This window comes from Trachurus japonicus, chromosome 10 (genome assembly GCF_045865225.1).
Source record: "Trachurus japonicus isolate A0001 chromosome 10, Traja_1.0".
Taxonomy (NCBI): Eukaryota; Metazoa; Chordata; class Actinopteri; order Carangiformes; family Carangidae; genus Trachurus; species Trachurus japonicus.
Window position 1 is genome coordinate 25198846 of NC_140916.1, and position 17145 is coordinate 25215990.

Here is a 17145-nt window from a genome sequence, read left to right on the forward strand (position 1 = left end):
GAATGTGTACAGAAACACAAAGGGTAAAGAGCTGCTTTAAATTCCATGGAAATGTCACTTGGAGGTTGCTTTTTTTTGTTGTGGCTGTTTTGTTCAGCTGTTTCATCTTTTAACTGTGGTCCCTGGTGGAAAATAACCACTTGGAGTCTAGTCTGCTGGTGTTGTGCATGTGCTTGAGTGAACATGTCTACCTGTATGTGTGAGTCCAGCCTGTGTATAAATCCTGAGATGAGACTGAGGACCAGGCTGAAACCACATGACAAAGGGGAGATGGACCCTGCTAACAAATTGACAAAATACCACTGCTGTGGAGATGCAGCGAAGCAAATTGAATTCAACTGGCTTTTTTCTTTGATGGAATGTGTGTGAGCAATTTAAGTGAAATCTTTCAATAAAGCAGCAGTCTTTTCTCTTTAGAGTTTCTATCTTAATCAAGTTTTTAGCAGACCTGCCAACCTCTGCTTGTGAAAGGACTCACACATACTCACACCTACAGACCAGCGTTAATGAAGTGAGAAAGGTGAAAAATATAGCTTAAGTGGGTGTGATAAAAAGAGTGCCTTTAATCTGGGTGTGGTGAAAATCAGACAGTAATAACCCAGTGACTGCACCTTTGTGACGAGAAATCACTGAATCTGTTGGAGCCCCTCACCAAACTTTGGTTTCACACCTTCAAGGAGTCCAAATTATCACCACCGCTGTTTTCTGTTCTTATTGCGATATCACAAGGTCCTTGATCTAGCACTCATATTTGCTCAGTTATTCCCATGTATCATTTCTGGTATCTCCAAGAGCCCAGTTAATAAATGAGTTGCTTGATGTACACTTCCTCTGTGTCAGGGTAACATTTTGGTTTGTTGCACTTCAGCTCGTTTGACCATGTCTTCCTGAGTTTTGTTCTGTCGGTTCAAGTCTTTTACATTCATTTGTTATGTGTCCTCATGTTACCTGCAAGTGACACATCCTGTAACATTTTTCCTTCCCATGGTGCTGCTTCCTCTTTCTCTTTATCTACACCTGTATCTGCTGCTGTGAGATATTCTCTTGGCAGTTTATTCTTGGTAGACACTTTTTACTGATGTACTTCTTGATACTTTTACATCTGAGGACTTGTAGTTGACACTCTTAGAGCCTTGGCCCTCTTTTTTTTTTTTTTTTAACCAGCTGCTGTACTTTGTTGATGCTTTTTATACACTTGACTTTGGTTGGTATCCTCAATGACAAGTTACCTAAATATACCAGCTGGATTTCTGATGATGATCAGGAGGATGAGATGCGTTGTGGGCTCGGATCTTGTCATTTCACTTTGAGCTTTGGTACCTGCATATAGCTTTGTTAAAATACATGGATGTTGATGTCCCTCTTGAGCTATCATGGCTCCCATCCAACTGTGAAGCCTCCACATATGAGCAGCTGTTCCATGTCCCTCTGAAAGTTTGACTCTTCCACTAACCATCCTCCCTTTTCTTTGCCACCATCAGCTCGTAGCTCTCCCTTCAGAAAGAGATGCCATTGTAGTCGCATCTGTGCTTTATGATGATGTGACATGCAGAGCAGCAGTAGGCATAACTCATTACCTTGATATATGTGATGGTTGCTTGGTGGATTTGCCTTTGAGTTGGTTTTCAGGGATTTTCTCCACATGGACCCCATTTATTTTGCTGATCCCTGATTGTGCTGAGCATCAAAGGGCCCATGTGTGCCGCAGAGTCAAAAGCATTCTTGTAGAAACGAGCATTTATTCAACAGAAGTGAAACCACACAAATATGTTATCTAAAGAACAGTACTGTGTGGGTGGGTGTTTGTGCAGGTTGGAAGGACAAAAATGGTGGTATCATGTGGAAGTTTGGTCTGCATGGCATGTGTAAAGCAGGAGGTCTACGTTTCCTTTCAGCAGGTGTCCATGTTTAATGTGTCAAAAATAAAGGAAACATACAAGGTGGTTACAATTGAGAAAAAAGGTCAGGTCAATTAATGTTACCAAATCCATGGAGGAGCGAGGAAGAATGGAGCTTTTGGTGTCCAACCAAGTGCAGACTTTCAGAGCTTCTTGTGTATACAGGCCAGCCTTCCTGCTGGCCTCAGTGACGCTGAGGAGACCAATTGTGCTCCCCTGTTTTGCTCATACAGTTAACCATTGATGTTAACTGTGTTCCATGGCTTATGTAACCTCTGGTACTAAATTGTTGTTCACTACTGGTTAATAGGCAGGCTCATTTGTTGCTGTTGTTCAGTTTATAGTCTGCTTCAATCAGGCCACATACAGTAGAGGGAGAGTTACAGTATGTACAAGTGTGAGTGCTACAAAGACAGGGAGAAACAAGCCCCCCTGTAGCAACGCTGCAGAAGCTGTGGTAAACCAATAGTAGTTGACTGTTGGATCTGTAGAAATAATGGAGTTCAGGTAAAGGTGTGTAACCTAAGGAATTCAGGGAAGTTATAATTCCACAATTAAATCACACAAACTGCACACCTGTATCATGACTGCATCTTCAATGGCACTGGTGGTATCTTCATCACAAGATCTGTCCAGACATTGACAGACAGAAAGACAGACAGCCAGATGGACACCAGCCAAAGCACTCAAACCTGCCTCTGTGGTAGTTCCTGCGACTCTGTGTCTCCCTGATCATATTTTGCCACAATGACAAACACACAAACACACACACACACACACACACACACACACACACACACACACACACACACACACACACACACACACACATACATACACATACACACAGAAACTTACAAGGTGAAAACAATACCAGCCATGCTGTTGTGGCTATTAATCACACAATGAACTAATTCATCTGTGGATCCCCAGGAGGCCTTACAAAGCAAATACATCTTACAACACATATGTTATTAACTGTAGCCACAATGACTCGTATTGATTTACCTCATGTACGACACATAATGAATATTGGTTTACTTTATAAAAAAAATAGTCATATCAGTTGAATCAAGTATATCCTTAATAAAAGCTGAGTATCATGAAGACATGCAGTCTCAGAATGGTAAACAATGGCATTAGCTCTGTCTGCTGCATCACGTACTACTAGCATGAGTGGTATGTTTCCAGTGGATATGGTCAGTACTCTGTACACATATTACATAAGCAGCCTCTAAAACTATCCACAGTGTCTGGAACCATGAGTACAGTCCAGCAGGGGTCTGTCAGTTAGTGCTGAACAAGGGGCAATGAGTGCAGCTACACTAAGCCCTGAGATGAAAACATGTGTCACCACTTACACTGCTTAGAGTGAGCCACACTGTCATTGTAACACATGCAGTATAGTGTCAGTTGGCAACACTGAATTACTAAGTTAGTGATACTGACATTGCAACCAGCAGTGTGTACAGTAGTTAGCATAGATACATAGGACATGAACAGGTGGGAGGAGGCAATTTCTCACACCTGCTTCGGTCAGACAGAGGCCACCTAAAACAAACAAACAAAAAAAGCCTCAGTGGACGGCTGTTGCAAATGAGCACATGAAGTCCATTTATTTCAGATTTGGGCTGTAATGAAAAGATCAGACCACTGTTGTAGAAAATATTTGGCAAAATAACAGATGTGAGCAAGGAGTATTAAATCCGGCCTTTTAGCTTGCCCTCACTATAATAGACTTATTATGGTCTGCAGGTGCCCTTGGCGAAACCATAGATCCCACAGCCAATCACATCACGTCTTGGTTGGACACAGCTGAGCTCCAGACCAGGGTCAAAACCGGGCAGGTGGTGCTCCACAGCTGCCTCAGCACATCATCCCTCAATTGAGCCATAACATAGATTAGCAAAATGACTGTTTTGCTCAGTTGATTCTTATCTGCCACACTTAAAAGAGCTGCACTGACCTATATTTACAAGTGTGTATTTGATATGTTTATATTCAAGGATTCCTCTTATCTTACAGATGCAGGGTAGATGACTAACTAAAGCAGACACGTGATTTTCCTACAAGATACGTAATCCTAAAAGACAAGTCAAGGTTAACATAAAATCACCAGAGGGTTACAGCCAAGTGTTATAGCACATTCCTCAAAATCAGCGTTTTGTAAATTTTGACACTTGCCCTTTGCATTTTTTTGCAAGATCCTTGGGGGTGAAAAAAGCAGAAAAAGCAGAAAACTCCTCTCCCCCTTCCTTGCAAACACTCATGGTATCGTTGAGGCTTTTCTCATAATCCACCAGTCTAGACAATAATTGCCTGTTCCAAAACTTTCACAAGCAATCCTTACAATACTCCACTGTGTGATCAGGCCTCTCCACTGGAGACGTGCCTTAGGTGGAGTGGAGATACTTTGTGACTCAGGTATTTGAGAAAGAGGTGAGGACCCCAGAAAACAACATTTATCTAGCCGATAACCCTGCTGCCCTGCATCCTAGCCAAGATGCCCTTTAGAAACTGTTATCTACAACAAACTGTTATTGGAATTTCAGGCTTTTTTTAGGCCTCAGTCACTGGTTTTATCACTGATTAAAGTACTCATGGGGAGTCGGACACTTTGGTCTTTTAAAGGTGTTTGTGTGCATAAGCCAAAGCTAGCATCGACACCTGTTTGCTTTCCATTCTAGAGAAAATGTTATGAGTCCAGGATCAGCATGCCATGGTAGAAAGCAACACTTTTATTACTATTGTTTCTTTTCTTCTTCTAAAATGAGCATGCTAACCAGCTAGTTCCAATCCTGTTGCAAAATCTTATCAGTTTTCAGTAATAACTCACTGTTGTAGCCATTGTCTCTTGCATAATTAGTGCTGTTCAGACTGCGTATCATAACTTGTCTTCTAAACGCAAAAATGGTTTAAACTTGCAACAAGACTGACAAAGAAGCTGTAAGCTAATATTGACTATGCAGCCAAAAAAAGAGAGAATTGACATAAACTCCTGTTTTTGGAGATGGAGTTTTCAAAGTTTGTGTTGAAAGTCTTTCCTCAACCTCATGACCACATATTTGGTCAACAACATTTCCAAGCTGAGTTATTGATGGATGAGTCAACACTCTCTTCTGCCTGCAGCACACATAAACTGTAGGCTAATTGTAAGAAACAGCTGGTAGTATAATCTCCAACTGCACGAGGAGGCTGGGAGTTTCAAAAAACAAGCAACTTTCAAAAGATCCTGGAAACTCACCAACCCAGAAAATGAGATCATCCTCGGCTAAGAGCTGTCCTGGCACCTAAAGGCAGCAATAAACCAACCAGCACCTGAAGTCTGTCAGAACAAACTGGGTCTGACAGAGCAACCGTTCTTGAGCCTGGTCCTTGGATTATACTTTTACTGGTTTCCATTCTGCCAGCACATGCAATCCAGTCACCCGGTGTTGCAGGCGTGAATCACTTACTGATTTGGTGTCAGTAGCTACAAGAGCAGGAACTGTAATTGAGAGCCGTTGTAACTTTATAGGCATCTTAAAACACTGTTTAAAAAATGGACATCTTCCTTTCAGACCTGCATCCATTAGGTGTGTGGTGGTGTCTTATTTCTATGTACCTGGAGACAGTGGAGACAATATGATGATTTATACTGCAGCTATAATGGATTATAATGGGGGATACATATCCAGCTATTTTAAATATCAGAGGAGTTTTACTCGGGATAAAAGAGCATTGACTAGTATGTGATGCAAACATGACTCATGTTACATGTGGATGAGGGAGCAGTTGCTTGGTTACTTGTATTGCTTCATATATTTGTGTTGACCATTTGTATGCTGGCTCTTTTTGGTCAGCTGAGGCCAATACTACCTTGTGACGTTAAATGTAGCTTACAACAGGATGATCCCAGGGTTAGCTGTGTCGTAGCCCAACTGCCACTGAGTTATTATTGTGGGCTATAGAAATAATAATAATAATAATTTAATATACACTGTTGCTATTTTATTTGGTGTTGCATTAGAGCTCTGAAATAACAGGATCAGATCTTGGCTACTGGTCAGCGAGTACCTTGGCTGTATTTCAAGTGAACCTATGTCCTAAATCAATTACAAGACTGCGTTGTTTTTGAGAAACTAATTTCTACAAAAGATGTTCAGTGCTGACACTAGTTTGTCACTGTCAATGAAAAATACCCTATTTCAGCTTCATTAATGGATTCAGTCATCCCTTGCCCTTCTATCTAACAATCAATACACGCTAATATAAATGTTTGTTTTATTATTTTTTTCACAACCCGAGTTTCATTAATCAGGTAGAAATTGATAGAAACTGACTCTATGTGCTGCTACTTTTCTCACAAGCACACTCAGCTGCATTTACTAAAACCATCACAGGCCTGGTGAGAGGATTCTTGAAATCTCACTTTTTTGTGGTCTCTTCTGCCTGACAGGGTGTGTATTGATTCAATTACCTGAAAGTCATGTCAGTGTTTGTCTGTCAACACCCCTCACTTTTTCTGTGTTCTCTTTGTCCGTGCACCCACATGTATCAGTCTTGCAAACCCCCCCCCGGTTGTCAGTCTCACTGTCGGTCCATCCATGTCTCCGTGCTTCCTTCCTCCTCGTATGTCGACATCTCACATTCATTACCGCATGGCCTTGGCTCAGTCTGCTCTCTTCCCTTCTGTGGTGCTCAATTACTCTGTCTTCCTGGGGCAAGCACTGGTGTCAAGCTACTGTAATGACTTTCTGATTATCTGTCTTTATGTGATGAATGAGATGGAAATGTACCACCACGGCCAAACGGGGGCTGGCGCTGTGCCAAGCTGCCACACCACAGTCAGGGCGGATGGGAGCAAGGAGGCGTAAGCAACAAAACAGATAACATTAGACTGAAATGCAGATGCAACTGTCGTTATCTGTGTCGCTGCAGCTAAAGGAGTCATGCTCAATTTTGGTGTTTTAAGGGCTGTGATTAAATCCATTGTTTACGACGTAACGCGGAAAACAATAGTTCAAAGCCTTCCAGTGACTAATTAATCAACTGGCTTGTGAGGGAGAAATAAAGACAGCTCAGACGGAGCCATTATTAGAAATAAAGTCTTTGTAGCATCCCGCTGAGACGTGGGATTAACCTCTACCTGGGTGGACGTGCTCTGTGTGCAGATTCAACTGGGAGGACTCACCCGGAGTCATAAAAACACACCCATCAAGGACAAAATCATGCTCCATTTTAGCATCTAAATCTGTTGGGCATGCATGATGTAAAGTGATTGTTGATGCTTGACTGTGACCTTCTAAAACTCTCCTATTGATTTTCTCCCTTTCTTCCAGATGATGCTGATGCCTCTAATGTGGTGCAGGTGAAAAATGAGGTTGACGTAGACATGGTTAACCATAATGCCAAGGCGGATGCCACCCGATAGCAGCCAGACACCTGAGAGAGCAGGCCTAGGTCCAGCTCGCCACTCACCCCCCCTCTCCACTTCTATTATTCATCCCTCTTTCAAATGCCTTTTATGCTGCTCAATTACCCCTCCAGCGGCCCAGTGTGGACACTGTAATGACATTCTGATTATCAGTCTGTAAATGAGAAATGAAATGAGTGTGTGATGCCGTGCCAGGGGAAGAATGGAACGGCTAGAAGCCTTTCAAAAATGGACGTTGCGGAGGAGGGGGAAGTGTGGAGGGAGGACAGAGGGAGGGATGAGTGCAGCACTCTGGTGATCATCGACAAGACGATAAAAAGAGGAAACATTTTGTAACACACTGCAAATGTATGAAATTACACTTCAGAATTTAATTGCCCCCTATTCAAGGCTTCACTGTGTGCTTTAACAATGCAAGGAGATCCTTTATGTTTTCAAACAATCATTCTGGTAGAAAGGAGCAGTGTCGCAATTGAAAATATGTCCAGTCATCTCAGGGAGCTTAAATAGCAAATACGCTCTTCATATGCTGAACTGGGCTGAATGGAGAAATAAAAATTCCAGCTCGCTCTGCTTACAACTTAAATATCTGACTGCACCAGAAGAGCTCTTTAAACACTGTGGTACATGCCTGCTAAAAAGAGAGAGAGAGAGAGAGAGAGAGAGAAAAAAGAAAATACCATCACCTTGAGATAAGACATTGTTGGAACAAATGTACCACTCCAACAAAGGAGACAGGGTCAAAGTTTACTCAGTCAATCTGTAAATTAGAATCAGCACACCGTACCATACCTCAACTATGACTGCCAGTGAGTTTAATGAAAAATAAATGTTGATTCAAGCTAGTTACAGTGAAGGATTCTTTGACAAATACCACACTGTGTGATATAGTGTAATTTTCTCCATGAAGTACCTTTCAGTAGCAATTACCTAAAGTTGTTCTTGTCCAGGTTTATCTGGCAGTAAAATGCAACTCTGGGCCATCTCGGTGTTCATTAGATCTGCATTCTAACTGGCCCACTAAACTACAGCCGCTTCATCCTGGAGAGTCACTCTTATTTCAGACCAATCAACAGAAGTACTCTGCGGCCCCAGACTGCTGTTAATAGGATATTAACATCCTGATCAATCACCTTAATTGATATTTTTTAGGCATTAACGCCCTTAAACTCTAACAGATGTAATTCTCAGATAGGGAGTGGGATCCCCCATCGGCAGTAATTGGGCCATTATGGATGCAGGCATGACTGAGAGATTGAAAATGCCACTGACATGGGAGACAGATAGAGACAGTGCCTTTGTGGGTGGATCTGTATATCACTCATGTTTGGGCACCAGAGGATTTCCCCCTGAATGGCTGGTCTAAATTAGCCAGGGATGCACTCAGATGTGATTCTAACAATCCTGCATGTGTGCGTACAAATGTATGAGCGAATAAATGTGTAATGTGTGTTTTCTATTGTTTGTGCCAAGGTTTCAGCCCAGAGGTTCCTGGTGTGTCAGTGGCAATGATGCCATATGGCATCTCGTGTTGACTGCATTTGCGTTGTGTGTGTAGTGTCATTAGAGCCAGGAGCCGAGGAGTGACTTTGGCATCTTCATTAATCCTGGCTAACTCTTGTGTGCCAGGGAGCCCGGTTTCCACGAAAGCCTGCTGATGCTAGCACAATGTCACGGCTCACTCAGTCACGGCTCCTTCCCCCTTCAGTGCACAGTAGGAGGAAAGGGACCAATTGTTTGCAAAATACCTTTCATTACTCCATTGGCTGAGAGCATTAGAACTGAATTTGTGTGAATTATTGCCCATAGCTGAGTCTATGATGAGAAATCTCCATAAGTGCACTTCGAAGAAGCCTTTTATTGAAGCTTGGTAGAGGTAAAGAGCTGAAAAAGAATTGCAGAGGCACAGTAGGAAAATAACCTCATGTCATGTGTTCATTCTTGTTAAATACTTTTTGCTTTTCACCTTGGGAATGGAAGCTATTAAGTGCAACCCAGTGGTCTTACATGTTTGTTTGTTTTTATGGTCAGTATAAGGCATAAAAAAACATGGATCTGTGTTACGTCACTCAATGGCTCATCTGTGGACATCACAGCCTAGTTTTGTAAGAGAGTTTTCTTTATGTCAGATAATGGAGTCTGTATGTAGCTATTAAAACGAAGCTTTAGTCAGTTGTGTTCAATTTTATTCAACTCTGTTGACCTCTCTTGAGAGGTAGAACATCTACTCTCTTACAGAGTTGGTCTGTAATGATATGTAACATGCTTTGCACAGAAGAAGCACTGCCTGGAGCGCTTTCTTGTGTCGAGTAATAAATGGCAGAACATGCATCTAGTTTCCATAACAACAGGCTGCTAATTTCAGTTTACCTGTTGCAAGCATGTTAGATTTAACAGTGTTAAATTATTTCAGCAATACAATATTTTCCCTTTCCTTCATGAAACTTTGTTGTTGTTTGCGGAAAAAGGGCATCAAGCTTCTCCTTCTTTAAAATTGATTAGTTGCCAGAGAAGCATTTAGCGGTGCACACATCTTCAACATGGCTGGCATGTCATGTAGCTTCTGAGCCAATGTCTAAGCTGTAGATTTTTTTTTGAGCCACTGGCAGGTGGGAACATAACAAGGGGAGGGAGTGAAGTCAATGTCCACTGTGTCTCTCAATAATTATACTAATTACTTTTCCTCAAACAACACTGTACAATGGGCCCATTTGAGCTTACCTCCTAATTTTGTTTCTGTACCGTAAAAAAAAAAAGCTACTAAGCTACTAAAAGTTGAACAAGCAACTGATCTCACAGGCAGAAGAAACAAAAACTCCTAGATCCACTTCAAAATATGAGGCCATCACTCTGAACAGGATTTAAATTACAGGAGGGACAAGCAAAGTTTGCAGTTTGTAACTACCACTGTAATTATTTCAGAGGGGAAGTAGAGGGGATGCCAACACATAGGCTCGGGAAGGGAGTAAAATAAATGATTTGTACAGGTTATGTAAAAATGACCCCACCTCCTCTAAAAAAATAAATGCAGCTTGAGTAATGTTAAAGTAGACAAGTGGACGCAACATGAAGGTGAACATGGAGGTGAATATAGGGAGGGGGTTGATGAGGAATACATTTTTACCTTGTTTGTTTTTGCATGAATTGAGTTCAGTTTCTCTTAGACCAAATCATAAATTCAAACACTAATGTTTTTGATCATGGCTGTAATCAAGTTTTTTGTTTTAAAAGAATACCAATTTTATTTTCTAATGTTATTTCTGTCTACATAGTGTGCTGTATTAGTGCTACATTATGTTTCGCATAATAAACTCTTGTATCATTGTAATATGTTGCTATAGTACATCCCTGAATTTTTATTCCGCTTAAGCGATGCTTGCTGATTGGTTATGCCATGCTGCCATGCATTGCAAAAGGGAAACACTCCACCTAACGGCTATAACTTTGAGCTGAAAAATGCACATGTTTTCAAAATGCCGATTAATTAACTCTTATCAGGATTTACAGCAGGCATTTGAATTTCATCATCAAGTAGCTGTCATTATTGTTGTGCTGATAAAACACACGCAAAGCAACAGTATTTCTACTTTGGATCCCATTGGTGTTCTGCCTTTTTGCCCTGCCTACCATGACGCAGCTTTTTGACTGAGCAGGGAAGCTGCTCCAAACACAGCCATTACACCAAGGTCAATTGTATTTGTCAGAATGTGTCTGACTGAACCTATGACATTATCTCATTGTTTTTCCTTTAGGGCCCATGCATCTGTTCAGCTGGCAAATGAGCCCAGAAAAGGCGGCAGTACTGACAGTTTCCCTGTCACTGTATTCAGGTCACAGTGTCTGGTAGTTAGATAGGCATATCAGACTGCCTCAGTGCCGGAGGAGCCTCCTCTGTCTAGAACATCATTTTTAGCATGTGAGTGATCAGTGTATGATAGACTATATTCAGATTATTCTGTGTGTAATGTTTTTTTCTTCTGAAAACATTTCAAACCTGTATCTGTCTTGCATGTCAGAATCCACAACTTTAAGGTTTGACTAGCTGCAACATCAGAGTGAGAGACAGAAAGAGAAATAACTTTTGTTGGTTTTTTTAGAGGCTGTTGTGTTGCAGGGGTGTGCTCCGAACACTGTTCTGAGCATCTAAAAAAATTATTTTTGCACAATATGCATTTTTCTGCTGCATTTTTTTATTATTATTTATTTGGGTTTTGTGTTGCCGTGACTGCCCACGTTCATTTTTAGGAAATTCCCATAGATTCCTGAGGGAAGCTTGTGTTTTATGCAGCCCACCGAATGAACGGATTTGCCTTTCAAGCCTTCTGAAGACTGGCTTGAAAGCATGAATGTGTGTGTAAACCATAGGTTAATGGTGCTTTAGAGCGCCGGCTCTATTGGTAATTGGTTAGGTTTTGACCTGATTGATTCTACATGAATGCTGTATTTCTTGCCTGTTTCAGTTCAGCCCACACAGCTAATAATGGCCCTGGGCATTTTGAAGGTTTTCAAAGCAAACTAATCTCTGATTGGGATAAAGGCTGTCAGACATGATCGAAGAGGAGGCTCCTCTCCTCAGCCTTTGTGAAGTCGGTTTGGGGATAGTCTTGTGTCATTGGGACGGACACACATCCCCTCTGTACTGTAACAGGAACACATGTGAACAGCTCAATTTACTGTTACATAATGGATTCATCACTAGTGCATAAATTCATCCTTATTCCAAGGGAGTAGAGGCAGGTTTACCAAGAAGTAGTGAGCGAGATAAGAGAAATGGAAAATATTGCAAGTGTTGAAAGGAAGAGAATGTATCTAAATTGAGACTGAAGACTGAGGCAGAATAAGATTACAGCTATACTCTCGTTTCCATGTACTCAGGCACCTAATGTGCCAATGTTAGCATGCTAACACATTGGTGTTTTGCAGGTTTTAATATTTACCTTGTTTACAGCATCTTGCTAACCTTTTCTAAAGAGCACTGAATGAAAACTGTAGTTGATTATGAGGGGAATGTTGTATTTCATCACTGAGGAAAACATCAGAGAAATAAAAAGAAATGACCTGATGATAGTGCTAGAGGTCAAGGAATATTTCCACACACCAATGGTTGAAAAATGAATAAATAAAATGTTAGCTGAAGAGATGTAAAAAAAAAAAAAGAAAAAGAAGAAGTACAGTAGCAGAGCGGTAATTAGATCCGTTGATAATCAACAAATAATCAACGTTGAAGGTAATGTGGGGTGATGTGATCCTCCTTGGGTAATGCATGTGATTGTAGGTGTGCATCTGCCATGGAGAACACATTGACACACGTTGACTGCCAGATAAGAGCTGCAGACATTGCCCTGAAGGACAAAACAAGGCAAAATAGAGAAAGTACTAAATGCCGGAGAAAATTAACATACAGTGACTATGTTTTTTTTTTTTTTTTTAAACTCGATAAAAGATTGTGATGTCAACGTTGGTGCGGTTTCTGCATTCTGTTTTGACATGTGTCAAGGAAAACTCCAGTTTAAAGTTGCACTTCTTTGTCAGCAGAGAGAACTCTGCAAGAGAATGCATCAGAGATAAGCAACGCTCGTCTGACTGAGGGCATGCTTTCGGAGACGGGCAGAGCGCTGTCTGACTTTGCACATTTGTCTTCTGTACTGAGGCACATCAGCAGTTCATCTTGATAACAGAAAGGGCTATGTGAGCGGATTTGGTGAAAAAACCTTTTGTGAATAAAATTTGAAAAGCAATGGATGTGTGTAAATAAAAAAGGAGGAAAAAAAGAAGTGATCATATCATCAACCCTTTATCTCAATACCTTTTGTGGCACTGACCTGTTCCTCATAAAATGACTTGATGACATGTGGTTCTTCCCTTTGTGCTCAGTTGTTTGGTGGAAATTTTGTAGTTTGGTTGATACATACTCTCTGATACTACATCAATTTTCTGTGTGGACAGTAAAATGCTCTTAAATGTAAAGATAGAATGCACTGTATCAGTGGCTGAAAAAAACAACCAAAAACTTGTACTTGTTTTATCAGTGCATGCAAGATCTCTATTTTTCATGTGAATAGGACAGTGAAGTGGCTAGATGGTACATATGAAAGAAAGAACCCATGAGTGAAGCCAAAATGAACCCACTTCAGCCAATTAGAGACCCGGATTTGGTTGTACAGTTGATCCTCATGGTAATGCAGATGAAGTGTGCAGCACTCTGTACCTACTCCTGTTCGTACTCCTGCTACCCATCTTTTCATGTGGAAATTTACCCCATTGTCCCAAACTCCTTCTGCAGAAATGGCGTCCTGGGGAAATGGCATCCTAATTTGTGGAAGGAGATACAAGTGGTGGGGGAAAATAGTACTTGAGTAGCACCAGAAATAAAATTTCCAAGTAAAGTGATGCAAAGTCCAGCTTACACAGGGATTTTGTTTACCTGTTTTTATATGCTTTCAAGAAGTTATAAAATGTACTTCATTGGTGGAGTAGAGGAAAGTAATGATTCAGAAATACATGAGCACAAGCATCAAAATTAGTCAGTTCCATTAGAATGACTGTTTCAACATCCTTCAATATAAGACCTTCCTGGAAAATATATGCTTTTGGAACCCAATAGCAATATGTGAGAGACATGTTCAGTTCAGGCAAATAATGCCAAACTTGTGTCAGTGACCTGAGAGTGTAATTGTTTTTCATCCAACTTGTTGAACACAGCCTGCCTTTTGGTGAAGACGGGTCCTTGTTGTTTAGCAACTTCACTGTTATTTAGCAACTTAAATATCATATTAAAGGGACATTAGCATTTTTCAAGTGGGGTTGTACTTTATGTTAGCGCCCGCGGATCAGCAGTTGGTTAGGTCCAAATAAAAACTGCGTTTTTCCTGCACTTTGAGGGACTGGAAAAAATTATATAGCGAACAATGGAACTGTGTATTTTTTTTTCAGGTAAAACCTCTTTTAGGCCGCGAAAATAGGCCGTTTCTTTGGGTCTGTTCACAACACTGTATGTTGTAAATCTCTGGGCAGGGCTATGGGCTGGCGTTGCTAACGGGAGGAGTGCAGAGAGTCTTCTACTGCAATTAAAGTACTTAGGGGCTATTTGTAGATCATACAACCCCACTTTAAAAAAATGCTACTATCCCTTTAAATCAAGAGCTCTGTAATGAGTCTGAAAAGAAAAACAGGAAGAGAAAGTCAACTGAACTCAAACTGGCTTCAAGTTTATTGATCATAACAAATGGAAAGTATTGGAAATGCAACTAGTCCTGTTTGTTTAGTAATGATGTGTGTGGAACTAATATGAGATGATGTTTTTGTCAATGAAATACAGTAGGAACAGGGAGGACAGTCAGCAATTCATCCAGTGACTCAAACTGGAGTCAAATTGAACTGGAATCCATCACCATTACATCCATACAGTATACATGTGGGATATTTTCCATTGTTTTGGTTTATATTTGCTTGGGTATTTAAACATTTGTTAGTTTTTAACAAGGAAATTAAATGACTGTCTGTTTGTGCTGACAATGAATCCAAAAAAACCAGACAGGCACAGTGTCACATATCAATCAAATTTTTAATTTTGTCACAAAACAACACTGTAAACGTAATTTTACTGAACATGTCTCATGTGTCAGATGTGCAGTTCATGGTTTAAGAGACAAATACATTAAAATAGATTTTTTAAGGTGTCCTGAGGGACATTCTCAACTTCCCCTCAACTTCATTTCAACCCTGTGTCCTATATATTGTGATCCAGGTAACTGGCAACAGAAGTGTATATTTTTAAAGGCGTGTAATGTTGGCTGGGTTAGGTTTTTTGTTATTTGTTTTTTGCCTTGATATATGACCTTGGTTGCTCCTAGTGGCATTTTAAGACAGTTTACTGGTTACATGTGACCATATTCATGTTGCATATTTCGTGTTAAAGTACAATCAACAGATTGTTTTTTGAAGTGTTACTCACAGTTTAATTGTGTTTTTAAAATGATGAACTACACCAGATTTGAAACATGGCCTGTATTCTTCCAACTAACTTACTTGATATGATTACATTTCAGTTGCATTTGTGTATAAGGTTGTTTTTTTTTTGTCGCATTGCATTTTGCATGTATGTTTACTATTCTGTTGGTATATTACAATGGTGTGAGCATAATTTCTGAGAGGGGCTCAGCTGTTTGTGTGATTTCACTCCTGTGTCAAAGACCATCATCCTGAAAGTTTATCACTGTCCTTGATGGTGTAGGAGGAGGAGGATATAATCATTAAAATTTGACTAATTTTTCACCTTTTCTCTTCTTAGATCAGCACAATCTATTGTCCTCATAAAATGTATTCCACTGTACCCCATTGATTGAAAATCTACAATCTGTTCCCAAATTAAAATGTATGCATTTTATTTAGTTTAATTTTAGGAACAATTCAGAATCCAAGACTACATGCTGGTGGCTTTTCTAATTTTCAAACTCTAATTTTCCAACCTCTGGGCTACTAATGACTCTTTTATCAAGGCCATTTGAGGTAAAATGCAAATTTTAAAAATCCACAAGGAATTAAAAGAGCTTCCTGTGCCCTATTCATCACATGCTATTAGCACATACTCCCATCTCTCTTTGTATGTCTGGTGCAGCAGGGTGAGAGACACTCAAGCCTTTAACAGAATAATGACCAGTCTGTCTTTATGATGGTTGTGTACACCTATGATGTGTGTGTATCTGAGAGTAACCCGTTCCTGTGTGTGACAGTGTGCATGCATGTGCTTACAAATACTATTAGATGGCTGCACCAACTGTACAAAAAGCAATTACACTCCCAGCTCACCCTCAGCTGAATTCAGCTGTAGTGAATGTGGACTTTTAGGAGAGCCGGGGGTGACCCGACAACTGGAGCAAGAGATGGAAATGGGGTGAGACGGATGAAAAACCGAAGAGGAAAAGGTTTGGTGTGTGAGTGAAAACGCTCAATCTGGAAGGGCGACGATGTGCTATAATAGCTGCAGAGTAAAGCAATCTTGTGGAGCTGAATAGTGTTGAAAGTGCTAAAATAGAGTGGTAAAAACAGAGTTTAGTCTGAGCTGAATGCCATTGTGAAGCAGAGGTCACACACTGAAGGACAGATGCACCCAACATGATTAGACTGCCCACATCTGCCCTGTGTGTGAGGTATTGGTCAGTTTTTGAGCTCTATTTCCATTAGTTTCCCTTCCTGTATTTGTGTTCTTCAGGTAAGGTCAGACTGAGTCACTGACCCCAGGTCAGATTTATTAAAAGGACCATGGTCAAGTTACACCAAACATCCCAAATGCACTAGCAGTGCAGATTTCAATGTGTGTGAGAGGACATCACGATGGAAGAACAGAAGGCTCAACATTCAAATGTGAGATCAAAGCTTGTAGGAGGGCATGGGATGAAAAGATTGTGGCCTTGATCTTGCAGACACACAAGCCAAAAAAGTTAGCATACACATGCACACTGCAACATGAAGCCAAAAGGATATATTATCCCCATACTGTTCATCCAGATGGTTTTAATGAGGAGCTTGAAATTAAAGTTTTCTTTAGGCCATAATAGACTAGGTGTATGGAGACTGATTACAGGGAATGGTTATGGGTAATGGAGACAATCAGGCCTAGTCAACACGTGGAATTTCTCCTCATCTGGTCTCTCTGCCCCATAAAAATGTATAACACACTATTACTGTATGTGTTGTTGAGAACATGCCAAAAGAACAACATAACCTTAATCGTATGGCCAATCACAAGCCAAACAAAAGGTATTACCATTTCTGGTAGGCAAACCACACAAGATGTTACAGAAAAAGAACTAAATTTTTCCATATACCACA